Source organism: Chinchilla lanigera, unplaced genomic scaffold, assembly GCF_000276665.1.
Source record: "Chinchilla lanigera isolate Chin_1 unplaced genomic scaffold, ChiLan1.0 scaffold00118, whole genome shotgun sequence".
Classification (NCBI taxonomy): Eukaryota; Metazoa; Chordata; class Mammalia; order Rodentia; family Chinchillidae; genus Chinchilla; species Chinchilla lanigera.
The window spans coordinates 2,189,631-2,217,400 of record NW_004955519.1 but is presented as its reverse complement, the minus strand read 5'-3'; the positions used below and the strand labels follow the sequence as shown (position 1 = coordinate 2,217,400).

The 27,770-nt window shown below is 40.5% G+C and overlaps 1 long non-coding RNA gene across 2 annotated transcripts in view; it reads left to right on the top strand.

Moving 5' to 3' along the window:
- LOC102009749 overlaps positions 1-27,545 on the top strand; it is a 130,958-nt gene extending 103,413 nt beyond the window's left edge. For both annotated transcript variants that reach the window (XR_001231861.1, XR_001231860.1), the window contains one exon: positions 27,111-27,545. This is a non-coding gene — a long non-coding RNA (uncharacterized LOC102009749). The remainder of the gene's footprint in view (positions 1-27,110) is intronic.
- The last annotated feature ends 225 nt before the right edge of the window (positions 27,546-27,770 follow it).

Sequence of the window (27,770 nt, the reverse complement as noted above, 5' to 3'; positions counted from 1 at the left end):
GAGTATGATACTGGGATTAAGGGTATGGATAATGGAAGCCCCACCCTGGGTGTGGCTGGCACCAATCAATAGGTTTACAGCCTGGTTGGAATATAAAGGGAGAGAGGGAAGGCAGCCTTGCTCATTCTGTTTGTTGTTTTCTGCTATGCCACCCTGCTTTACAGCCAGCTGACTATGGTCTGAAACCTCTACAAAATGTGAGCTGAAATAAACCTTTCCTCTTTTAACTTCGGGTGCTGGGTATCTTGTCTCATCAGAGAGAAAAGTAACTAAGACAATGTTCAAGCCAATTTAACCAAATAATTAAGATGTTTTCTTCTTGTTGTTTGGTTGAGACAGGGTCTTGTTATTTAATTTAGGCTGGCCTTGAACTCATTATATAGACCAGGCTGGCCTTGAACTGGCAGTGATTCTCGTGCCTCAATCTTCAGGGTGCTGGGATTGCAGGTGTGCACCACCACACCTGGCAAGAGTTCTTTTTATTGATTGGAGTTTAGATATTATTCCCAGGTGGGTTAATTTCCTATTTGTGCTGAAACTAGTAGCACTCTAGTTAAGTATCTGGGCCATCACAGCTGTAGTACTCAGGATAAATTAGTAACAAATTAACTCCCAGGCTCAGTGGCTTCATTCAACAGACGTAAGCTTTTTTTCAAATTTCAGGTCTAGTGTGGATTAATGGTATTGTGCTCCATCAAGAAATCAGGGATTCAAGTTGATGGAGGTGCCACCATCTTGTGAGGCCATGATCTCCATACAAGATTTCTAGAGTTACTGCAACAGAAGAGAGTAGGGAACAATCAATTTTCCTTGATTGTTCATTTAAGAAAAGATCCTCCTTGATTCCCCCAAAGAATAAAGTGGCTCTGTAAAGGATCAAAAGGAAATATTTTTGGCTTTCCAGGCTATTCAGTGTCTTACAATCATTCAATTCTACTTTTTGCAGCCCCAGAGTAGCCAGAAGTAAACAAGTGGACATGATGGACATGATAGTGTACCAATAAAACTTTATTTACAAAAATAAGCATTGGACCCTATTTGGCTTGCAGATCATAAATTGCCACCCCCTAGCCTAGCAGATAGTAGGTGCTCAAATAAATACTGATTAAATAGATGGATTTTTAGAGGCTGAAATTTCAAGAAGTTAAATAAGTATTTTTGTTAACTTTTGTTCTCTTGACTATTCATCCGTTCCCTTTCACACAACTTTATAGAAGCCCAAACTGACACATCAGCCCCACAGGGCCTCACAGATAATGAGGGTCTAAGCACCACAGGATCAAGCCATGTGACCCCACTAAGAGAATCAGCCCAGATGAAGAAAAGCAGTAAAAATGTTCCAGACCAGAATTTGTAAGAGATCAAGAACCCTAGTTAAAAACCCAAGAACAAAGGTACAATGTGTCCAGTTTAGCAATTGTTTTTATGCACTGTTGCAAGAACTCTTAAGATGTCACTTAGGGAGGAAATCCTGCTAATTACACAATGAAGCATCCTAGCCCATAAAATGCACCCCAATCTCAAGAGGTGTTAAAATGTACGGGAAAAATCAGTGCCAGAGATCTGGTGAAATAATATAATTTACTCATCTTTCCAGAAAACAAACCAAAGTACTATACATAGGTTGCCTTTACAACCTAGAAATTTCTACAAATATTTTTATGCAATAACCTCATGTAGTGGTTGATTGATTATGTCAACTTGAGAAGTTTAGAAGCATAACTAAACTTGGTTCAGCAATTGGCCCAGCAATTCTACACCCTAGGGTGTAGAGGAGCCACCCTAGGGTGGATCATCACCTAGATAATATAAAAGGGAAATGAAGAAGGAGAGAGGAACTTCCATTCCTTTGGGAGGAGCTCCAGTCTTCACCTTCAGCTTGGACTTGTCTCCTGGCTTCTAGTGCAGACTCTTCAGCTTCCACCTTGGATCCTTCAGCCTTCCATCGCAGACTCATCGGCCTCCTGGTATGGACTTGCACGGAACTCTGCAGTGAACTCCAGACCCTGGACTGATTCCTTTGGTCTTCAGTGTGCAGACACTCTCTGCACACTTCCCCATACAACTCTCTGGCTGACCGTCGTAAGCCAATCTTGTAATTTCTTATAATTTGTCTACCCTGTGTTATATCTGTTTCTCCGGTAAAACCCTGACTGATACACCCCACATCCATTTAAAGTAGCTTATTATCCTCTTTGCTCTCTGCCCTCCTACTTCTATGAACCACTTTGTTTCTTGGATGCTCCATTCTCTCCCCACCCCAAATACCTTGTACATGCTACTGCTTCTCCTGGACCACCAGGCCCTTCCTCTAGTCCATCCATGTGCAACCTTTAGGCATAAGCCCTTTTGTTTCTGTCTCAAGAAAATATTTCTTTTTTTTTTTTTTTTTTTTTTTCGGTACCAGGGATTGAACTCATGACCTCGTGCTTGCCAGGCAGGTGCTTACACCACTGAGCTATATCCCCAGCCCCTAAGAAAATATTTCCTTTTGAGCCCAGTCTAGGCAACTTAGCAACTAAATAAGATCCTGTGTCAAACTTTTTAAAAATAAAGAAAGGGGTGTGAAAGCCCTGGGTTCAATTCCCAGGGGTACCCCCAAATCTAAGCAAGATGCTAATATTACTGTAGCTTAGAAAACCTAATGGCATTAACTATAAGAAACAATGATGTATAGGTAAGAAAGAAAAGCATGATAATTAAATCCTGACCCTCTATCAATCACTCAATCATAGTACCATCTTAATTTCACAGACACTAAATGGGCGAGAGTTGCTTTGGAACTGATGAAATCTGTACTTATTGGTACAAGGCAGTAATTTTCAGAAAGACTTGATACCTGAATGGAAAGATGATGTTACCTCCCATGATGTTTACCTTTCAGTAGGGTATAAGATGGAAAAAAATGTACAAGAATTCTCAGCAAAGCTGCAAGTGGTGGAAAGACACCCAAAAGCCTGTTCCTCTTTAGAGAATTTGAAAGGTGGCCAAACCTGGGGGTGGGGTTTAAGGTAATGGGAAGTTGTGCCAAAGGCGGGGTGAACGCTTCCTGTATAAAAGCCCAAAGCTGTATTCAATCCCCAAGCCAACCAGCCTGCATAGATGTGTTTTGTTTTAACTACCTGAGAAGGCTTGAAGTCTGGTAAACTGAGGGCGGAGTCCAGACGATGAACATGAATCAGCAATGGAAATGGAGAGGTCCCTGTGGAAATCCAGAGTGGGACTGAGAATACAGCAGAAAGATCATGCTGTGTCATAGGGTTTGGTTTTGTTTTATACTGGGGCTTGAACACAGGGCTTTTGCACTCAGCTCCATTCCAGTCCTTATTTTTTATTTTGAGACATGAGTTCACCGAATTGCCAAATTGCCCAGGCTGTGCTGGAACTTTTAATCCTCTTGCCGCAACCTCCCAGTGTGCTGGAATTACAGGTACACACCACCACGCCATCAGCTCAGGCTGTGTAATTAAAGAACTCAGACACAGTAATCTCCCAGAGCGGGAGGTGGGCTCCAGATAATCTGAGACACATGGCGTCATCTGCCACCAAGCAAAATGCAGCATTAGAAATGATCTGGTAGTGAACAATCTAGAACCCAGAGACGTTAAGGAAATTTGACCCAGGGAGTATCATTAAGGGATACAGAGCTGCTTGGCCCTGATGTTTGTTGGAAATACTGATGTTGTAGTTTGCAATAATAACAAAGTCAGATCCAGACAATTTTGAAAGTCTGGCTATCCTGTCAGTGGTGCGGGCCTGAGCTGAGCTATCAGAAAACACGTGCTTTCCAGCCAGTCTCAAACTGTTTTCCCAGTGACTTTAAGTAAAAATGATGGCACAGAATGTCTTCTATGGGGCCCTGGAAATTAACTCCAGCCAGAAGAGAGACAGAACATGCCAGAAGTGGAAGATGTGAGCTAGACTTGACTAGACTAGACTAGACTTGGCTAGACTAGACTAGTCTATGTTTAGACACAGGGTGACGAGTAAGGGTAGGCAGGTGAAGTGCCTGTGTGAGGCAGGGTAGGTGGAGGTTGTGAGAGCCTCATCTGAAGGGGAGGCGGGATCAGCCCTTGCTGATTTCCCCTCCGTGAGGAATCTTGCACTGCCAGATCTTCCACTAAAGGAGATAAACAGAATCCTGATGTCCATGGTAATTTTTTGGATCTATGTTGGCAACTAATTTGATTTTTTCTCAGTACTGTGAGATCAGTCTGAAAAACAGATTTATCCATTGTACTCCCCACTCACCACCTCCAGGCAAGTTCTTCCAGGAAGTCTCACCCTCAGCTTGGATCTCCTAACCTCACAGGAGTCCTGTATACTCGCTGGAGGAGCTGCTCCAGTTAGAAGGACACATGGCATAGGACTTGAGTCAGGGAAGGAGGAAGCAGGAGAGATGTTCTAATGAGCCGGTTGCCATCTGGCAGCAGGTGTGCCTCATTGCTCCATCTCAAGGGTTGTCTTCCACCAGGCCCAAACAGCCAGTTCTCAGGAAAGTCAGAAAGGGACAGGGCAGTGGGGGGAAGCTTATGCTGCAGAGCTGTGCAAGCAGTGGCCACAGCAGCCTGAGAAGGAACACCTGTGTGTCTGGACCAGGGCAAATGTGGTTGGGAGTGGCTTGAGATGAGGCCGCCGGAGCTGTGGGCTTTGAGCCAGGGCACTGTGTCTGGCAGATAGGTGGGAGACACGCTAAGAATTTGGGCTTACCCAAGAGCTGGGCGGAATTGTTGGGGAGATGGAAAAAGGGGAATGGCCAGACTTGATTTGTTTCCAAAAAAATTACTTTAGAGCAGAGTTTCTTAACATGGGCACTATTGATATGTGGGGCCAGATCATTCTTGGTTGTGGCTTTTCCTGTGCATTGCAAGATGTTCAGCAGATCGTTGGCCTCAACCAACTAGATGCAACCCTTCCCCAGCTGTGACAACCAAAAATGTCTCCAGACATGTCCACCTGTCCTCTGAGGGGCAGAATTTTCTTTGTCTTGTCACTTCTCTAAAATTTCACTCTGCTTTGTTGAAGATGCTATAGAAGTTAGAATTCAGAGTGTTGCGGAACTGGTACCTAACCAAATGGAAAACACCCTGCACCAAGGAGCTGGAAGGCAGCCAACTTTATTGTGTTGACAGGTTGATGGGGGATCACTCCCAAAGCATCAGCCTTGAGCTGGCTTTAGAATTGGCTTATATAGGTTTTGTAAGCAAGAAGTACAGGAGCTTGAAAGTGTGGTGAAAGCGTGGTGAATTTCTATTGGGTGGTGTCCATCATCTCTCATTGCTGGGCAGAAAGTCCTTGAAACAAGTTAGCAAACAGGGTATGTTTGGGGGCTAGAAAGTACAGGCTGTGCAGCTGGGTGCAGTCAAACTGAGCTGGGTCAGGTTATCTCTGGTGTAGTCCGTCAAGGCTGAGTGAGTCTAACAGACGAGTTATGTGGTGGACTGTATGATCTCATTTTGTCCTAATATGGTGTCTGACTATTAGTTGATTTTTAAATTTTTTAAAATTTCCATTACAAGAGCTACTTTGAGAACTACTAATTTTAGGGAGGGGAGTCTCTTATGCATAAGTGAAATATACAAGATAATAAACTCGTTCTGGTTTTTCCTCTCTTAGTCTTTTTTTTTTTTTTTTTAATCTTTTTGAGACAGGGTCTTGCTATGCAGTTCAGGCTGGCCTTGAGCTCACTTTGTAGCCCAGGCTGGTCTCAAACTCGCAATGATCCTCCTGCCTCAGCCTAGTGCTGGGATTACAGGTGTGTGTCACTATGCCTGGTTTTTTGTTTCTTTTGTTTTTTGTTTTTTTGGTACCGGGAATTGAACTCAGAACCTTGTGCTTGCCAGGCAGGTGCTGTACCACTGAGCTGTATCCCTGGCCCTGTTCGTCCATATTTTGTTAAAGGAACCCTTCCAACTAAGAACCTCTGGAGATGCTTCTTCTATAGTTCAAGTTGTGGTGCTTGTAAGATATTCAAGTGGAGGGATCAAGTAAGCATTTAGAAAAGCATAGAATTATTCTGGGTAAAAATTCTGGCGTTTTCCCATTTAAGGATCTAGTTCTAGTTGTGGATAAGATCGTTTATGTGTAGAGTAGAAAATGAAAAGGGGTGCTGACTTCCCAATTGCCTTTTCCTTTCTTTCACTTTCTCTTCCTCTTCTCAAAAATCATCAGGCTAACTGGCAACACTTCAGGGCAATGGTGAGTAACCTATGGCATGCGCATTGTTTGTTTTTCTTTTAAGACAAAAGATGTTAATGTATAAGTTGTTTTTTCTACAGTAACACCTCAGTGTTCGGGTTTAATTGCAGTGGTGGCACTTCGGGACAAATAAGCCAGATTTAGGTTGCAGTTTAGGCACTCCTGTCTAAGGTTTCACGCTAGCTACTTTAGGGAGATACAAAGGCCAAGTTTAACCCTTTGGCCATTCTTTGTTGTTCCATTACTCAAGACAACACCAGTTTTTGGCATTTCTCTTTGCAGAAGACCTGTAAATCGGAAAGGTCATCGTCTGTTTTTCATATACCGGGTCCTAAACAGCTTTCAAACCTCAGGTGGCATAATTAGTAGTTTCGAGTTCCAGCCCTGAAGTCAGAATGCAAGGGTTTGAATCCCAGTTCTCTGATGTGCATGAGAAGAGCAATTTCCTTCACAGTAACATAAAAATGAGAAACAAGCTAAATGACTGTGTAAAAGAGAATGGGCAAATAGAATGTAGCAGATTCATGCCATGGAATCGTACACAGAAATGGAAAAGAATAAACCTCTAATACATGCAGCACCATAAATTAGTCTCATAGTGTTCAGTAAAAGAAGTCAGATATAAGAAGACCTACTACATGATTCTACTTCCATGGAGCTCAAAAACAGGTCAGACTCTTGCAGGCTGACAGAGTCACAGCAGCGCCACCCCACGGGGAGGGCATTGAATGGAAGGCATTCTTCTTGGGGGCTGAGCATGATCTGTACCTTGGCCTAGGTAACACAACTCAAATGAATACATATGTGAAACCCATTACACTGGACACCTCAGGGTTTTGTGCTGTGTGTACATATTTATTTATTGTAAACCTCAATTATAAACTTAAAAGTCCACCAAGTGATCCTTGCATGTGACCAGGACTGAGACTCACTGCCCTCAGGCCACCAGGTCTGCCGGCCCATACCTAGCTTCGCCTTTTGGTAGCGGATTTTGCCATGTCATTTCTTAGGCTTATAAAACCATCCAAACCACTTTAGAAAGGCCCACCAAGAAAATACTAAAAGTGCGTCATTTAAAATTCCTAGCAAGACTTTTATCTTCTTTAATTCAGCTTTTCTGCACTCTCCAATTCCTGATAGGAACTGAGAATTCACTATCAGTCCTTAAACTCTGCAGGTGAAGCCCCTATATCCAGGAAGATATCTGTAGCATAAATAGCTGACCTCTTACCAGTCTCTTGCTTTATAATTTTCTCATCTGCACTGCAAGTCCAAGCAAGGAACCACAGAATATTAGAACTGTGTATGAGCCTGGGAAATAATCAGCTTAGAGGCCCAGACAGGTGAAGTGATTTGTCCTATGTCACCCAACAAATCAGTAATCTCCTGATGCTCTTACAACATTGACACTCTGACATTTTGCCTTCAACACACATTTTGGAATAGAAACTCCCCTCAGTCACCTGAAGAAACATTGGGAGTGATAGCAGAGGCCCTCGGAGATTTGATTTTTGTCCACTTGAAATCTTTCACCAGGACATTAGCTAAAAGTACATCTTTTACTTTTAGCATTGTAGGCACCGATAATCTTGGAGCCTTTATGTGCTCCTGGGCACTGGCCGGAGGGTGCTGGATTACACCAAAGTAACTAATTCTGAAAAGTGAGGAGAGAAGAGGAGGGCGGAGGAGGTACACAGTGCCAGAGACTCTAACTGGGTATGAAGTTCTAGTCCAAAGATGCCTCCCATCTGACCTCGTGCAAATCATCGGAACTCCCAGAGCCTCAATTACTCTACCAAAGAGGATTGCAAGCTATGGGTCATTCATTTCCCAGACTACTGTAAATCTCAAGTGGGGCAACAGTTTTGAAATTATCACAAGCCTGTCCCCAAACACACCAGGTGTACTCGCCCTTTTAGCCTGCTACCCAATGTGCCGGCAGAGTCAAGGGAAAAGAACAAAGCTGGAAACATGCTGATGGATGATTTCTCTGCCAAAATATTTTCTAGTAAGACACATTTTGTTAACAAGCACCTCTATGTACTATACCATATATTTCAAAATTTATCTACTTCCTGCAGGATGTCAAAATAATTGGCCTATAATATTTCTAAAATATAGTCAGCCATCTCTGGATTTATTATATGCATATGTATTTACATAATGATGACTGAGTTTATACACCATGCATCTTTCCAGACTTTAGGCTTCCATTACTCTTTCTTTGAAAAATCACAAGCCTTGCTATAAAATGCCAGAGTCTCTAGGTATGGTTACCATTTTCTTCAGCGTAAAAATAAATAATGGAAGCAAAATACTCCACTGTCAGCCTGAAGATGACAGCTTAGTAACCGTTGCTAATAAACTCAGACTTTCTCCTCCGTTGGTCTGAATGAGAAGAGGAGACTCCAGATTTGCTGTCCAACTGTGTCATGGCAGCTACTCCACTCCGCATAAGCTGACAGAACACTTGATGCTGGAGTGTTGCTGTCACCACCATTTTATCCAATACTGGGAAAAGATTTTCCCATCCAGGCCAAGGCGAGTGGAAACAGAGAGGAGACGGCCCCCGTGAGTACCAATGCCTCACACTGTAACCTTGCCCTATGACATCCAATTTTATAGTTTATAGCTTCTGTTTTGCTTAGTCCACAGTGTATATCTCACTAGTAATATACAGTTAAGCTACTGTGGCTTAAAGTCATTTAAAGTACTTCCTTCTTCTGTGCTTTTGCCACTAACTTACTATGCACTTAATTTTATTTTGGATTTTGCTTTTTAGGAAATAATTTGTGAATTTAATTTGGTGCAAAGGACGGTAAAGTATGTACGTGACAAAGTACAAAATTAACACACAAAAATCAACAGTATTCCTGTGCATCAATAATTAATCCAGTCAGGGAAAAATCAGGAGAACAATTCTATTCCCCATACCCCCCCCCCAAAAATTAAATTCCTAGGAATCAACCTAACCAAGGGAGTGAAAGACCTCTATATTAAAACCTGTAGAACTCTGAAGAAAGAAATTTGAAAAGAGCACTACAAAATGAAAAGATATACCTTATTCTTGGGTTAGAAGAACTAATATCATGAAAAAGTCAATATTATTAAAAGCAATCTATATATTTAATGCAACCATTATTAAAATACCAACAACATTCTTCACAGAACTAAGAAAAAAAAAATCCTAAAATTCATATGGAATCATAAAAGATCCAGAACAACTAAAGCAAAAAAAGACAAAAAGAGCAAACTTGGAAGCAATATAAAATCAGATTTCAAATTGTAGTACTACAAAGTTACAGTAATAAGAACATAGTACTGGCACACAAACATAGATGTAGACCAATGGCATAGAATAAAAGATACAGAAATGACCCCATGCATCTACAGCTATCGGATTTTTCACAAAGAAATCAAAACCATACATTGGAACAGCGGGCTTGGTGATGCACACCTATAATCCCAGCACTTGAGAGGCTGAGGCAGGAGGATCATTGCGAGTTCAAGGCCAGCCTGGGCTACGAAGTGAGCTCAAGGCCAGCCTAAACTACATAGCAAAACACTGTCACAAAAAGACAAAAACAACAATAACAACAACAGCAAAAACCATACATTGGAGGAAAGCCACTTTACAAATGGTGCTGGGAAAACTGGATATCCACTTGTAGAAGATTGACACTAGATCCCTATCTCTCATCCTGTACTAAAATCAAATCAAAACAGATCAAAACTATAATTATAAAAGCAGAAACATTGAAACTGCTGGATGATAACATAAAGGAAATACTTTAAGTCATAGACACAAGCAAAGATCGCCTGAACACAACCGGAATATCACAGGAAATGATATCAAGAATCAACAAATGGGATTACATCAAATTTTAAAACTGCACAGCAAAGAAAATAATCAATAGAGTGAAGAGGTGACCTAGAGAATGTGAGGAAATTTTTGCTAGCTACCCTTCTGATAGAGGACTAATATGTGGAATATATAAAGAACTCAAAAAATTTAACCACTCCCAAAATAGGCTAATGAGCTGAATAAACACTTCTTAAAAGAAGAAGTATAGTAGCTAATAAGCGTATGAAAAAGTGCTCAACATCTTTAGCCTCTGTAGAAATACAAATGAAAACAACTTTGAGATTCTATCACATCCCAGTCAAAATGATCATCATGAAGAATACAAAAGACAGTGAAAGGTGTCTAGGATGAGAGGGGCCTACATTGTTCCTGAGAACGTAGCCAAGTACAACCGCTAAGGAAATCAGTGTGGAAATTCCTCAAAAAATAAAAATAGTATCATTTGACCCAACTATACTTCTCGTGGGTATATTCTCAGAAGAATTAAAGACGTCGTACTATGGTGACACATGAATACCCGTGTTTATTAGCAGGGTGATTTGTAATAGCTAAGCTCTGGAAGCAGCTTAGATTCACTTCAACAGATGAATGGGTAGAGAAAAATGTGGTATACAAACCCAATGGATTGTTATTCTGCCATAAATAATGAAATTGTGTTATTTGCAGAAAAATGGATGAAACTTGAGACCATCATGCTAAGTGAATGAAGTCAAACTCAGTTAAATGTTCCATGTTTTGTCTGATATAAGAAACCTGAATTATAAATAATTAGGTGAATAAAATAAGAGACAGATGACAGAAAACTAGGAGGTAGATTCTTAGAGATGGGGAAGGGGATGGGGAGAAGGGAAAAGGGGAGGAAGGAATTGGAAATGATCAAGATGTATTATACGCACATGCCAGTTCCCCCAAATGATCACTATTCTATATCACAAACATTCACTGATAAAAAAAGAACTTAAAAAGAAGTAGAAAAAATATTTAGAGAACTCCAATATCAAATCTACAAAACAAAGTACATTGAAAGGCCTGGCTCCTATCCGTAACTCCTCTACTCTGTCTTTTCCTCCTATGTGTAGCTGTTTAAGAAGATTTTGATTTATTTTGCCTTTGTTTCATTTTTTATTTTAAAATAATTTTGCATTTACAGACAGTTATAAAACTAATGTAGAGAGTTCTCATATACCTTTCTCTCATATACCTTTAAATTAATTTTGCATTTACAGACAGTTATAAAACTAATATAGAGAGTTCTCATATACCTTTCTCCCAGTTTTCTCAAGTGTTACATCTTACTTAAACCCATGGATTTGTTAAAATACATTAGCACTGGTACAATACTATTAACTCAGCTACAAATTTCATTTGGATTTCATTACCATATTGGTATCCCACTAATGTCCTTTTTATGGGCCAGGATCCCACATGACGTTTAATTGTTATAACTCCTTAATCTCCTCCTATCTATATATACTGGCAATCTTTGTCATCCATGAATCTGGGACCTTTGAATAGTGCTAGCCAATTACATGATTTTATACAATTTGAGTATGAACAATGATTTTTAATGATTAAATTCAGATTATGTATTTTGGGCAAGAAAATCATACAGGTGGTACTGCTATAGGGGAGATAATATAACTTCCAACCTGCTAGATGTCAGATACTCCGAGTCTTTGTTTCCCAAAATCAAAGAATGAATTCTAAGGAACAACAGAGGTTAAGAGCAGGAAAAGTTTATTGAGAGAGATAGCTCCTAAGAGACAGGAGAGGACCCGAAAGTGGGTTGCCAATGAGTCCACTTCTCAAAGGAAATTTTATAGAGCAAAATCATGAGGTGGGTACAACATGGGTCAAAACCAGGATCAATCAATAAGATTGCAAGTATAGCTACTTAGGTAATATTGATCCAATGGGGAAACAGGTCATGCAGCAAGTGTACATGGAAAGAATATGGCCCTTCTTTAAGAAGAAATGGATCAGGGGGTCCTGGTCACCCACTGGAGTGACTGATGTTTATCTAGACTTTATTGGACCAGGTGATATCAATTATCTTATCCCTCGGGGAGGCACATAGGCCTGGTCATTTGATCTTTATCTTGAGACCTAGCCTCCAACAGATGCACCTCCAACCACAGTTGCAATGTGTCCTCATCCTCTGCACTGACTCCCTCAAGGGCCTAGCCCTGTCTTACTGCCTATAATAGTTCTACCTAACTTAGCTGTCTATAATAGTTCTGTGTCCTTCTAAGCTGCCACTAGATATTTTGGGGGAAAATGGGCATGGTGGAGCACTCCTATAATTCCAGCTACTTGGGAGGCTGAGTCAGAGGATTGCAAGTTTGAGGTCAGCCTCAGCAACTTAGCAAGATCCTGTCTCATAAGAAAATAAAAAGGGCTGGGGTTGTAGGTCACTGGTAGAGTGTTTGCCTAGAAAGTATGAGGCCCTGGGTTTGATCCCCAATACTAAAGAAAAAATTGGGGGCATACACTTAAGCTATGCAAATATTTTATTTTTCCTTAAATTTTTACCAATTAATTTTAACATCCATCAATAATTCTTGCCTGAAATAATTATTACTGTAGTACTTGCCAAATGGTGATTTTCTGTTTCCATAATTTCTCCTATATTTACTACTAGAAATTATTTTGAAAAGAACTTTTCTTTCTCTTCCATTTATTATTTTGTTCATTTATGTGTATCAATATGGATTCATGGATATTTGTCTTATTTTATTTATGTGATTCCATTACTATGATTGTGATTATTTGTTTTGTTTCTCATGTTGTCTTACATGTAACCACTGAGAGCTCCTTTAAATTGGCTCCTGTATCCTTTCAACATGTCCTGTATTGTGTGTGTGTGTGGGGGTGCACACATGTGCGTGGTACTGGAGGTTTAACCCAGAGCCTTCACACTGAGCTACATCCTCATCTGCCTTCTTTTCTTAAATTAAATTAATTTTAATTTATTTCATTTCATTTCATTTTGACATAGGGACTCACTAAATTGATTAATTCCCCAGGCTGAGCTGGAATTTGGAACTTGCAATCCTCCTGCCTCAGCTTATCACAGTGCTGGGATTACAGGTGTGCACCTTTGTGCCGGCTAGCACTTTTACCTTCTGACACTACAACAGGTTTCTTTTTGTGTTTTCCCTGCCCCAGTCTGAAACAGTAATTTCTCTGAGGAGTCCTGGTTGCTTTATTGGAGAATGATAATATGAAACCAAGACTCGGGCACTGCATGTACTCCTTGCTATTAGAGAGTCATTGAAGCTCACCAAAATTAAATTGCTTTGCTCTGCAAAAGATACTCTTGATGCTGGACTCAGTGGTGCATACTTGTAACTCCAGTGCTCCAGAGCCTGAGGAAGGGGCATTGCAAGATCTAGGCCAGCCTGACCTACCGAGCAAGACTCTGTCAGAAAAGAAAGAGTGAAAGGAAGGAAAACAAATATGATGCTGTTAAGAAAATGAAAAGATACGCCACATTCTGGGAAAAAATATTTACAAAATACAAACCTGACAAAGACTTGTATTGCAAATATATATATGTGTGTGTATATATATATATATATATACACACACATATATATACATATATACACATATATACATATATGTGTATATATATGTGTGTGTATATGTGTGTGTGTGTATATATATATATATATATATATATATATATATATTTAAAACTCTCAAAACTCAAGTAAACAAACAACCCAATAAAAATGGGCAAATAATTCAGGGGTTGGGGATTGGACTCTGGATTTTGCAAAGAGCTACATACCCTGCTAATTTTTATTTCTATTTTTTATTTTGAGCCAAGATCTCTCTAAATTGCTAAATTGCCTGGGCTAAGCTTGAACTTGGTCCTCTGGAGTTCCAGGTGTGTGGCATCATGTCCTGCTGGGCAAAGAATTTGAATCAACACTTCACCAAAGAAGACTAGACCAGAGGCAGATAAGCATATGAAAAGGTGCTCAATATATTGGTCCTTTGGATATACAAAACAAAACCACAATGAGATATTACTGTGTGCTTATTTGACTGACCAAAATTAAAAAACAAAACCAAATCTGACACTGCCAAGCCCTAGAAAGTGGGCAGAACTATCACTCTCATGCTTTGCTTGGGCTGCAAAATGCAAATGATTATTTCTCATATTGTTGTAGATGTGACTATGGAGAGCACATTCGAGGTGGCTCCTGTGTCCTTTCAACATGTCCTGTTATGGTTTGTGTCTGAATGTCCCCCCAAGGCCTCATGCAGTCATGGGGCGGGATTCTAGAATTTATGATTGATCCATGGTCCAGTGTTGGAATTATGGATGTGAGTGCTACACCCGCCCTGGAGGGGATAGTTTGCATTCAATGTAAGGGAGGGAAAGAGGCTGCTTGCCACCGCTCTTCCCTTTTTGTTGTTTTTCTTTTGCTGTCTTCCTCTGCCATGAACTATTGCCCTTTGCCATGTGCCACTCTGCCTTGGAGCCAGCCAAGTACGGACTGAAACCTCCACAAACTGTAAGCCAAATAAACCTTTCCTTCCTTAGTTTTGGGTGTCAGGTATTTTGTCTCAGCAATGAGAGAAAAGTAACCGAGGCATGTCCTTTAGTATATGTGTGTGTATGTGTGTGTGTGTGTGTGTGTGTGTGTGTGTGTGTGCACGTACTTTTTAAATTTAAACTCCGGAGTACTGGAATTGCACATATGTGTGTGTCTGTAGTTTCTCATAAAGTTGGACATACTTAACACACACCACAATAATCTTACTTTGAGGGATTTACCCAATGCGGTAAAACTTCTATGCACACAAAGAGCTACCATGAGTGTACATATTGGCCTTACTTATAATCACCAAAATCTGGGAATAACCCAGACACCCAGCACAGAGAATATATACACAGCCTTCGGCATACCCACACACCGAAATGCTACTTGGCAGCAAAATGGAACAAACTACTGACATTATGCTGAATCAAAGAAGCCAGACTGAAAAGGCTACATGCTATCAGATTCTATTTACATGACATTCTGGAAAGGCAAAATTGTAAAAACAGATACCCCATCAGTGTTTACCAGGGGCTGGGGCTAGTGGGGAGAAATAGAAACTTTTTGGGGTTGATAGAAATGTTCTGTTTTGTTTGTTGTGGCAGTTCTATAACTTAGATGTCTTATGGTGCCTACTTGCTTTTGCCAAATTTCATTGACCAATATACCATAAATAATGAATATATATGTATATATATTAATGAAAATGGGGAGGAAGGCAGACAAGAAGTTCAAACACAACACTGAGCGGGACACCATTTCCATTTTCTGTAACTACCACATTTATTTGTCTATAATGACAATTATTCCTTTTGTGTTATTGTGATTGTAGGCTCTGAAATAGCCTTAAAACATTGTGTGGGTAAAGTACTTTGTACGTTTGGAGCAGGGTTTTACCAGAAAAGACGAGGAAAGCGGCTATTCTATGCGGATAAAAGGTGTAAGAAGTAAACTGTGTTAAGAGGCTTAAGGCCTGAGCTCTGGAAATCTTAATTTAAGAGACACAGGTGGGCCGATTACTCCCTTTGACTAAAAGGCAGGAAATCTTCCCTAGCTTTGTTCAAGACGGTGAGTCATTTTGAGCGAATCTGTTCGGAACAACAGTTCCTCAGGGTAATGGGGAACACTCATTACCTTGGCTGGGAGGAGATGCCAGCCCACTGAGCAGGAGGGGAAGAAGCTCTCTCTCCTCTGTCCGCCTCTAAATCTGAAGGCAGATGTGTTCTTGTCTGCAGGTCCTTCTCCCCTCCCCCAGCTAAGCCCAGCTCTCCTCCACCTGACACAAAACTCTCACTGCCCATCAGTGCCCGTCAGGCCAGGGACCTGCCAAATGTGGCCCAAGGCCACATCCTGCCTGCTGTGTGTGTTCACACAATCTCTGAGCAAAATGTCCTTCCCCCCTTATGTGTTTAAACTGTTGGAAAAGCATCAAAAGAATAATATTTCATGAGATGTGAAAACTCCATGAAACATAAAATTCAGTGCCTATAAATAGTGTTTTACTGGAACACGGCCATGCCCATTCATTTTGGTATTGTGTGTGACTATTTAAACACAACTGATATCAAAGCTGAGAAGCTGTAGCACAGACCTTGTGATTTGCAAAAGCTAAAAAATTTATTTAGCCCTTTGCAAAAAAAGTTGGCTGACCCCCGATTTAGGCATTTTTCAATCTGTTGCCTCTATGTTGATGTCCACACTATAAATTCATAAACAGGCAAGGCTCAGCACCCTCTGTACACTGGATCATGTCACTGCGACACTGTAACAACTGGTGCTCTTGCACAACACCTTTTGCTGCTGCTAAACAGAACAAATACACGAAGCACTGCAGCAAGAGAAGAAATAATTTGAAGAAAACAGCAGGTTCTTTGATTCTGAAACTATTCAATCAATATGGTAAGCCCTCTATGCTACTGCACACGCAACTTGCAACCAACCCTAGGTCAAGAAGGTTCAAAGGGGAGGAAATGTGTCTGCACTAAATGTGCACAAACTTTTTATTGCCATTTTTCCCTAAACAATGTAGTATAATAACTATATCCACACCATTTATATTGTACTAGGTATTATAAATGGCCTAGAGATTATTTAGAGTGTAGGGGAGAGCCTGCATAGGTTATATGGAAATTGCATGCTATTTCATATAACGGGCTTGAGCATCTATGGATTTTGGTGTCCTTGGGGTTTCTGGAACCAATCTCTATAGATACCAAGGGGTGCCTTTATCTTATAGGTAATTTGTAGTATCCAAAACAATAACTGTTCTCTAAATATTACTTCACAATATCCAGTCCCTCAGCTCAGAATGTTTTGCCAATCCATTAACTGTAAATTTACATTGTGTTTCCATGTAAGTAAAAGTATAACAATCATCTCCAGAGCTGTGATGGCAAATTGCACCCATTCTGAGCATTTGTCTACTCACCTATCGATATTCTAGCACTGTTCATGTTTTCTTGTGAGCTTAATCACATTATGAAGCCAAATGATAAAGCAAAGAGTATTAGAACTAGAATTGTGCTTATAATCCACACATCTGCATCTAAATCTCAGTTCCACGACTTACACTGAATGAGTTTCCTAACATCTTGTAGCCCTGATGTCTTTTTCTGTTAATTGGGGGTGAAAATTATACTTTGTGGGACTTCTGGGACGTAGTAATAATTATGTGAAAGAAAATCATGCTTGAGCAATGAAAATGATGATGATGATGATATGGTTCCTTCGGCCCCCTCCCCCTCCTTGGCCTTGCTAAAATAGCTGCTTTGCTATAGGGAAAGCCAATCTGTTAAAAGGTTTCCTTAACTACTATGGCCAGCAAATCATTAAAAATATCAATTGGTTCAACTTTTCAATTAATGGTTCCTATATACTCACTTGACTAATATTTGATCCTTAAGCAGACAAAGACTAAACATTTTAATAGTGCTTTTATTCTTTATTAAGGAAAACTCATTTTCAATTAACAGGATGAAAGACATCGCACTCACAGGCAATGATGATCAACTGATTATGGGTTACACTGCTATAAAGAGAAAACATTCCTTTCCTTTCCTTTCCCTTCTCTTCCACAGTCTTATTATCCCTTAAAAACATTGGGGGCTGGACCAGGGATGTAGCTCAGCGGCACAGTGCCTGCCTGGTAAGTGTGAGGCCCTGACTTTAATTCCCAGTACCAAAAAAAAAAAAAAAACAACCACCACGGGGGGGAGGTGTGATCAAATACGGGAACAATTATTTGGTCTAATGAGTTCTAAAGTAACAGTTTAAAATTTGATTAACACTTCTTGTGAAAAGCATACCTGTTAGGTACCATAAAAGGCCAAATACAATTGGATATAGTTATTATTAGAAAAATGCCAATTCCCATGTATGTACATGAGTGCTAATTTCATTGAGTCAAATGAATGTTATAACGTTTTCATATTCAGAAAACTTACTTCCCTAAGGACTCTCCAAAGGGTTTTCAGTGATTACTGAGTCTTGCTGAGATTTATAGCTGGAGTACCAGTACAAAGATCTTTGATTTGCTTCAGACCCCAAGTCCAAGGTTATTCAAGAAACAGGGACTTCACAAGCCTACACTCCTCCTTCTGAAGACTAAGAGTTGTGGGTAGAAGGACAAAGCGAAGAACGGTGGGCAGAGCAAGTTTGGAGACCAGTGAAGTGTAGCCAGTTCAGTGGAGTACAATCTCTCTGTGACCTTTGACCAACCTATTTCCAAACCAAATATCTGTGAAGAATTTGTTTATCCACTCAAAAACCATTCACTGGATACTTACTGTGTACTAAGCCATGTCATAGGTCCTGGGGGTGTAACAGCACTGCACTGGGAATCAGAGCTCTGATTCCTAAATCTAGCACTTACTAATGTGTGAAATGGTCAGATATTGATTTATGGGCCAGGTTTTGAGTTCACTAATGCTGTCTCTTCATTTTAATGTAACTTAGTAAGTATGCCTCTTTAGTGTTCTTGACCTGCGAGGAGGATCTACTTCTTATAAAGTGGTGAGGAAAAGGTTCAGAATTCTAAAAAGCATTGGCTTTGAAAGGTGTGTGGTACTTTAAAAAAAAAAAAAAATACAGTCTTTATTCTACTGAAGAGTGTGTGCAATAAAATCTGACACCATTCACAAAGTCTCTCAGGCATCTGCTTGTGAAGTTTCTTTACGCAATTGTTTTCTATGACCCAGTAGAGAAGATCTCATCCTCCCGAAGGTCATGCTCTGCAGATGAGTGTTGGCCCAGACAAAGAGATCAACTCTGTGCTTTAATGCCTGAGATGATTAAGAGTATTGACCTCTGAGGAAGAAAAAATGGAAGAGGGAAAATGAATAGGACCAGATTCTGGAAAAGACAGATGTGAACAAATAGTCGGTAGAAGTTTATCTTCATAAGGCGCAAATTTATTTTTCTGCAACAAGAGGAAATAATAGGAGGGGATGAGAGAAACAGAGTGCATTGCTCAGATAGAGAAGACATTTTAAAATGGAGAGAAGAGAAAATGGCAGATTACAAACTGAAGAGATCTTAACTCTCAGGGAAGGGAGAGCTGAAAAAATATACTGAAATTATGATGTGTGAGGTCTGTAAGGAATAGAAATGACTATGCAAGAAATGGAATTTCTTGTGTTTTGTTTTGTTTTTTTTTCTGGTACCGGGAATCAAAGTTAGGACCTTGCACTTGCCAAGCAGGCCCTTGTGCCACTGAGCTATATCCCCAGCATATGCAAGAATTGGAACAGGAAGTGTATGACTTATGACTCAAGCAGTTCTTACTTTTTTTTTTGGTTTTGGTTTTTCTCCGGTACCGGGAACCGAACTCACGACCTTGCGCTTGCCAGGCAGGCGCTTTTGCCGCTGAGCTAAATCCCCAGCCCCAGTTCTTACTTTTGAAAGAAGTGGAAAGATTGCCAATGATTGTTGATGCTAGTGATGGATACATGGGAACTTACCCTGTTCTCATTGATTTTGCATGTTTTTGAAATTTTTATAAGATGCTTTAAAATTCTTGAAAACTATTGGATACACTTATTTTCTCTTTTTTATTGTTTATTTATTTATTGTACCAGGAATCGAACTCAGGACCTTTCACTTGCCAGGCAGGCACTGTGCCACTGTGCTGTATCCCTGACCCAGTTATCTCTTTTTTAAACGAAATGCTTTGTATTTATATTTGTGAACTGAGAGTCAGTATTTCCCTTACGTAGACGACTCTCAGTGAAGAAGTGATTTTCTATTTGTCTGCCACCTACTACTGTCTAAACAAAAGTTCAATCAATTCAAGTGTACCTGTAAAACCCTTTCTCTAATGCTTTTTAAGATGCCTATCACATAACGTAGTCAAGTTCTGCAGTAATTTTGCTCATTTCCCCTAACAGTGCAGTATTGCTTCCTGTTAAAGTGTATTTTTATCTTTTTATCTTTCTTTCTTTTTTTTTTTTTGAAAATTGTTGTCACTTAAGAAAAGTTGACTGCAGATTGGATTTCTATTCAATCCTCGCCACAGCAATGCCCACGTGAAGACTATCATAGAGTTTCCAATCTTACTAAATTTCTTCCTGGCATTGGGAAACATCCAGGTGGCAAAATAAATAGCTCAAATCTCAGAAACCTATTAGAGTTACATGGACTCCTGTATGCTTCATAGCCCTAATCATCAACTCATTTATATTCTTGGAGATTGAAAGAAACATATTAGGAAAGGATATTCTTATCCTGTACAAAATTGTTACAGTCAGCAGCAAGAAAGATTGAAAACTGAAAAAAATATCTTTGAAGCAGCCACTTGGCTTTCTGAGTTTATCAAGATCGTGGTTCCACATCTTGCATCATGAAGAGCAATTGGGCAGTGTGCATGATTTTGACCTTCACTTAGTGGATTTTTCTGTTTTGTATTAGGGGTAATGAATTGTCATAAACAGTATATGTTTCAAGCCAATATTATTCTGAGAAAATAGCTAGTGGATTTTAGAAATTAGGTGGCAAGCAACTCAAACCTCCAGGTGACTTTTTAAAAAGATACTGTATATGTCTTAAAAGGAGAGCAGTCTGCCTTTCCCACTTTATCTCTTCTCAAACCACCCATGTAATAATGAGACTCCTCTTCAGGTAAGAAGCATTAGGATAGAGAATATAGACAATATAGCAGATGAAAAATTTGCACAGGATGAAGCGGGGAAAAAGAGAGAGAGCGAGAGAGAAGACCGGGGAGATTAATGAGAGAGGACTCATACCTTGAACTCAAGGTATGAGGGGCAGGAGACACCACACAGTCCTTGCTGAGAAATCAAATTATTTCTTTCATATCAGAACAGCAATTCGCAGACAGAAAGCTGGATATTTTTCAGCCAGATACACTTTGCTGAGCAAAATAATGCCTAGCTACATTCACTCGCAATGACCTTTGACAGTAATTTGAGGAATACAAAGGAAAAATCACTGATATCAAGTGACAGCACTCTCTGACACCAATTCCTCTTTTGGCTGACATTAATCATGAGTTGCTGTCTGTACAGGAATTTTATTTAACAGAGAAAGAAAACATGTGCCACCTTATCTTAGCAAGCTACTAAATAATAGTTCCAGGATTCATTTGCATGGACTACAAACTACTTCTAGGGCCCTGCACTGGATTTTAACGTTGAAAAGCTTGTAAAGCAATGTCACACATGAAAAATCAAACGAGAGAGACTGAAAGTGAGATTGAGGTGGGAGTGAAGGTGTGTTTTTCTAACTCCCCTTACATCATAGTGGGTATATACTATCAGCTGAATATGCACAGACACTCAGTGGCCACAGAAGGGTCATTTCGTTATGTCCTTCATGGCTTTGGTGAGTCCCAAAGCATCTAATAAAAAAGTCCATGTTAGGTATATCTAGTAAAGATGACATTCTTGGTTCTGCCCTTGTGACATCATTCCAGGGGTAAACTTTGTCCATGGACATGCACAGATCCGTAGCCTCCATAGGGGGAGCAGGTCATAACTTGGTCATGTTCCAATTTCCAGCAGAAACAATACATGTAAAGAGTGAAGAGTAGGTGCAGACATCACTGCAAGGCAGTCTTTAGACAGTAAGTCATTGTTATGGTTTAGATCTAAAATGTTCCCAGAAAGTCTCATGTATTTAGAGATGGGCCTTTTGGAAGGTGATTGGACCTTGGGGCTGCTATATTCTTCAGTGGATTCATCTGTTAATGCGTTCATACCTGAATGTGCTGTTAGGAGGTGGGGCCCGGTTGTAGGAAGGATGTCCCTGGGGGCGTGAAGAGTATTTCTTGTCCCTGCCCCCTTCATCCCCACCCACCCACTCCCTGCCTTCCCTTCTCCCTCTCCTTCTCCTTCTCCTGCCTTCTTTGCCACCAGGAGGTGAGCAGCTTTTCTCTGACACTCCTTCCACCATGATGTTACTGCCTAGTCACTGCTTGTAGAAGGAGTACGCTTTCCTTTTCGTTTGTGAGGAAGAGTCTACCACTCCACCATGATGTTTCTGCCTAAGCAGTGGAGCCTCTAAAACTGTGAGCCAAAATCAATCTTTCCTCCTTTAAGTGGTTTATCTCAGGTATTTGGCACAGTGGCAGAAAGCTGACGCATGCAGTTGTTAATCCAGCAAATTGACTTTAGGTCTTAAACATGAAGCCACATATTGAGAAGCAGGCATAACTTTTGTGTCCACGTCTCCTCCACTGGGGTAGGCTAAGTAATGCTCCCCACTCCAGAAAGATTCCATGACTCAATACCAGGAAGCTGTGAATATGGAACCTTACACGGCAAAAGGAATTTTGTAGATGTTTTTACGTGAAGGGTATTGAAATTATCCTGGATTATCTGGGTATGCCCAACACATTTTACAAGGGTCCTTGTAAAAGAGACACAAGAGAGAAGTGATGACAGAAGTGGAGGACCAGAGAGAGATGGGAAGACGTTACACTGCTGGCTTTGAAGCTAGAGGAAGGAATCTTGAGGCAAGACATACAGGCAGGCTCCCAAGATGGGAAAATTCATGGAAATGAGTGCTCCTCTAGAGCATCCAGAATGAACCAGCCCTAAAAACTCATTTTGGACTCTAACCTCCAGAACTCTAAAATAACTAATTTGTGTTCTTTTAGCCATTAAGTTTATAATAATTTGTTACATCAGCCATTGGAAACTAATAGGCTAACAGCCTATTAGTCAATTTACTCCTGGTCCCCAAATCACAATGCTTGAACTCCCATCTTATTTGTCAGTAAAGTCTAGGCTTGTTTTTGACTCTTCTTCACAAATGAAAAGGAAAGTATACTCCTTTTACAAATTTTTCTTGCTTGTTTCCTGCTGACTCAATCCCCCCCTTCCCCTCCACCGGCCCACTGCTGACCCTGCTGCTGGTCAAACCCACTCCAGGACCCGTTTCTCTTGTATCCTTGCCCCTTTCCCTTACATTGCTTTGTCCAAAGCATTGCCCAAGATAATCAACAGTCCCATTACCCTGGTACTTCAAGAAGTACATTGCAACCCAGCCCAACATTAGTACAATTTTCCAAGTCTGATGTACATAAAAGTGGGTAACATGCATGTAACTGCATCAGCAGTCCAACTTGTATTGAACCAAGTTGATTATCTAGGTTCAATTCCTTTTCATAGCCTTTCGCTCCCCCTTGGAGAGGTGAAGATTAGTCCTCCACTTCATTCCTACCCTTCATAATCACTTCCATGAGAACAAGCAATAACATGCAGGCACTGAAATCTATACACCCCTTCTTGGGAAAGAATCATGTCACAGAGAAATGTTATTCACCTCTCAGGCAGAACCCAGTACCTGTCTTAAGAAAAAAAATAATAAAAAATAGTAGAATAGAAAATATCAGAATTCATTTCAAATAATAAATGTGCATATTATCTCATGAAGCAAGTCTTTGTTTCAGTTATATCTATTCACATGTGTGTGCTCAAAGTTGATGTGTTTGGGATCATGATGTATTTCTTACTATGGGCAGGAGTCAAATATGCTGAGGGAAAACCCACTGATTTAAATACTTTTCACTAATAGATAACTTTTCTCATTTTCGTCTTTTTTTTTTTTTGGTTTTTCTCTGGTACCGGGAACCGAACTCACGACCTTGTGCTTGCCAGGCAGGCGCTTTTGTCACTGAGCTAAATCCCCAGCCCCACTTTTCTCATTTTCATCCACAGCACCACGGTATCTTGATGTCACTGGGGGTTCAGAAATCTCCATTTACTGTCACGGCCTGTGCTTCATGTGCATGAATGGGCAAAGACCTATCTGGGTGTTTGTTTTCTCCAAAACAAAGGAACTTTCAACTGCGTTCCACATCCCAAAGGTGAACTGAACTGTATTTCTCTATGAAGCTTGCTTAAAGCTTTGAAATTATAACATTATGGATTGAAGTGAGTAGAATTCTGTCTGATATCCTTACAAGAAGCAGAAAATTTGGGCAAGAGATGCCAGGAAGAATACTAAATGCCAACAGAGGCAGGTGTTGGAGTGAGGCAGGTGATGTGTCTGTAAACCAAAGAAGACCAAGGAGGGTCAGAAAGCACCAGAAACCAGGAAGTGGCAGGGACAATTCTTCCCCACAACCCTCAGAGAGAACATAGCTCTGTGGATACCATGATTTTGGACTTCCAGCATCCAGAATTGCAAAAGAATACATTTCTGTGCTTTCAAGCCGTGTAGTCATGGTAATTTGTTACAATAGCACTAACAAACTATGCATAGGTTTTTCCTGCTTCTACCCTCACCCATGAAAAAATCTTAGGAAACATTTATAAGTATCCACTTAAGTCTTCATAAAACATCTCTGAAAAGATAATCAAAACACTGACAATTCTAGTTGCCTTTGGGAAAGGGAACTGTGTACCTGCAGGATAGCGAGGAAGACTTTTTACTATAGTACCCCTTTGAATTTTGAACCAAGTGATATATTGTCTATTTTTAAATAAGTGAAGTCAAAATTTTGAAAATCTTAGGTTCAAACTCACTCTGCCTAACAATCTTCCCCTTCTCCAGGGACCACTGCTGATGGATGCTTATATTAGCCTGTTGTTAAAATAACAAGTACTTGAAGCAGCACAGTTCTGAAGAATAAAAGTTTATTCTTACTCATGGTTCAGGTAGAACGTCAAGAAGCCATATTTGTCGATGGCCTTGCTGGCAGGGTCCCGGGGTGGCACACAGTCTCATATGGCAAGAGACAAAGAATGTGTGTGTGTTAGTCTGGTCCTATCCCCTCTTCTCACGAAGCCACAGGGCTTCAGTCGTGGGCCACATTCCAATAAACATATCTAATTCTAGTCACTTCACAGAGGCCCTACCTCTCAACACCACAGTCAAATTAAGTTTCCACCCTCTTAATATTTACAATGGGGGTTAAATTTCAACACATGAGCCCTTGGGGGACATTCAAACCATAACCAAACCATAGCCATGCCTGATCCTTTTTTAATTAAACAAGAAGGAAAAATCCTGAAATGGATCTCCCTCTTTCAAATGGCCCATTGTTTATAGCTTATTTCCCCTTTTTTACCAAAAACCTGGGATGACTCACTGTCCAGTCTTATCGAGAAATATCTTTAGTCATCTTCTTTCAAGTTACTGCTTGAGGATAAAAATGCTCACAAGGAAAAAAAGGCTGAAAGCTGAGATAATGTTCCTATGCACAATATCTCTTAATTACTAACTTAGATGAAGATTCATTGTCACATTTTCTCATTAAGACGCATTTTATGAGTAGATAATTCACACAGATGGGTTAAGAAGAACAAACTCATCAGACAGTTTGGAACTGAATCCAAAAAGGTATGCATAACTAATTATGTAATTTCAAGTGCTGGACAAAATGAGCCCAGGGATCTTTCAACACCACAGCCTCCAGCGAAGAGGGATATAACATAACTTGGACCCTTCAGTGAAATGCTTGCGTATGGGCAACACTACACAGTATCAGTGATTAATGCATATTTCATGAATTGAAGTACATTAAAAATGTAAAATAAAGGGCTAGAAGGGACTTTGGAATTCTCAGGTATTCTTTACCTATAATATTTTAAAAATGGGAACTGGGCTGTCTGGGTTGGAATTTTGACTTCACTACAGCCATACTTTTTCTATGCCTTAATTTCTTCATCTAAAAAATAAGGATGAAAATAATATTAGCCTTTTAAGCTTCTTTGAGGAGGTTAAATGAGGTGTTGTATTTGTATTAGATGCAACTGGCACCCTCCCTAGATCCCACTTGCCAGGCCAGGGCACTAATCCTCCAGCTGCCCTCCTTCTCAGCAGAATTATCCTATGTTGATCATAGCCACCTATTCCATGGCCCAGAGCCAATGGTATAAAAGAGACCCCTTCCTTTCAAGGCAGAGTTAACTCCAAGGTGTGACTGTGTTCCAGAGCTTCTCTCTAAGGAAGTTAGACTACATCCTTGCTCAGCTCCCCCTACACCTTCTGTGTCCTGTTTCCTCTCTCCCTTAAAATTTCTTCTGAAGAGGGCCCAGCAGTATACCCCACACACCTGTCTCCCTGCCTTAGGCTCCTGTTTTAAGGAACCCGACCTGAAAGAGTAGATTAAAAAGCTTCAAAACTAAGCATGTCAACCTATTTGAATTATTATTACTTGGTCACTCAAATTTAAGGCAAGTACAGAGCCAAAAGACCTTTGGCATACTCTAATCCAACCTGGAAGGCTTATAGTGATAAAATGTAGATATACAACCTGAAACGAAAGAAAATTATTTAGGTACGTTACATTGCCAAAGTAACACCGAGGAGATAAGCTAGGAATGAGAAAGAGCTAGATTCGCCCCTCCAAGTTTGATTTAAACCAAAAAAAAAAAAAAAAAAAAAGAAGGGGCTGGGGATTTAGCTCAGCGGCAAAAGCGCCTGCCTGGCAAGCGCAAGGCCGTGAGTTTGGTTCCCGGTACCGGAGAAAAACCAAAAAAAAAAAAAAAGAATACAGACCTGTGGTATAAAGACTATAATTAGCAGTATGTGCTACAGTATCCTCTGGCAAAATGGGCACAACCTCGGATGGCCTAACTGTGTTCCCTTCCTCACTCAACTCCTGCAGATAAAGTCCCCTAGCCGAACAATCCTCAGCACAAGAACTAAGCAGTTCCTGCTTATCCCTGACTAGAGGGTTTCCGCTCCCTGCCAACTTGCACAACTATTGGGTCAAAGGACCCTATCATATCTGCCTACAGGAACCAGGGGTCGCCCAACCCCCTTGGTATTACAAAGTCTGCCTCCCACAGCTGTGATTCACTGAATGCATGGCATGTGATGTCCTCCTCCCTCAGACTATGAGTATATGTAACTCTGATGGTTGATTGATTGTGTGAATTTGAGTAAGAGAAGCTCAACTAAATTGGCTCGGCAATTCCACACTCTAGGGTATGCAGGACCCCAGAGCAGACCCTAGGGCAGCTTGTCGCCTGGATGGTATAAAGAGGAAGTGACGAAGGACTGATCTGCTTCTGTTTCTTCAGAGGAGCTCCAGTCTTTACCTTCACCCTGGACATCACCTCCTGGTTTCCAGTGCAGACCCTTCAGCTTCTGGTGCAGATCCTTCAGGCTTCTGGCGTAGACTCTTCAGCCTTCCATCACAGACTGATCAGCCTCCTGATATGGACTGGCAGTGAGCTCCAGGCGTTCTGCTGGATCCTTTGGTCTCCAGTATGCAGACACCCTCTGTGCTCTCCCACATCTAACTCTGTGGGCGGCCATTGTAAGCCAACCTTGTAAATTCTTATATACTTGTATATCTTCTCTTATATCTGTTTCTCTAGTAAACACTGACTGATAAGTACCTGAGAAACTTCTGTCCATTTCATCTATTCCATGTCAGGTGCTGGGTGTTCAGCCATCTCCATAAGCCTAGAAAGGTTATTCTGTCATCACCAACAGAGCAAAAAGGGGACAATTAAAATATACCAATATTATCAGGGCTTATGAGAACTGTTATAGTTTTGTTCTCCATTATCTTGTTAAACCTGCCATTTTCATATATAAAATTGAGAAAAGGCAAGTGTGTGTGTGTGTATGTGTGTGTGTATGTGTGTGTATTTGTGTGTGTGTATGTGTGTGGGTATGTGTGTGTGTGTCTGTGTGTGAAAAGATTAGAGGGGTTGGGAGTACAGCTTAGTGGT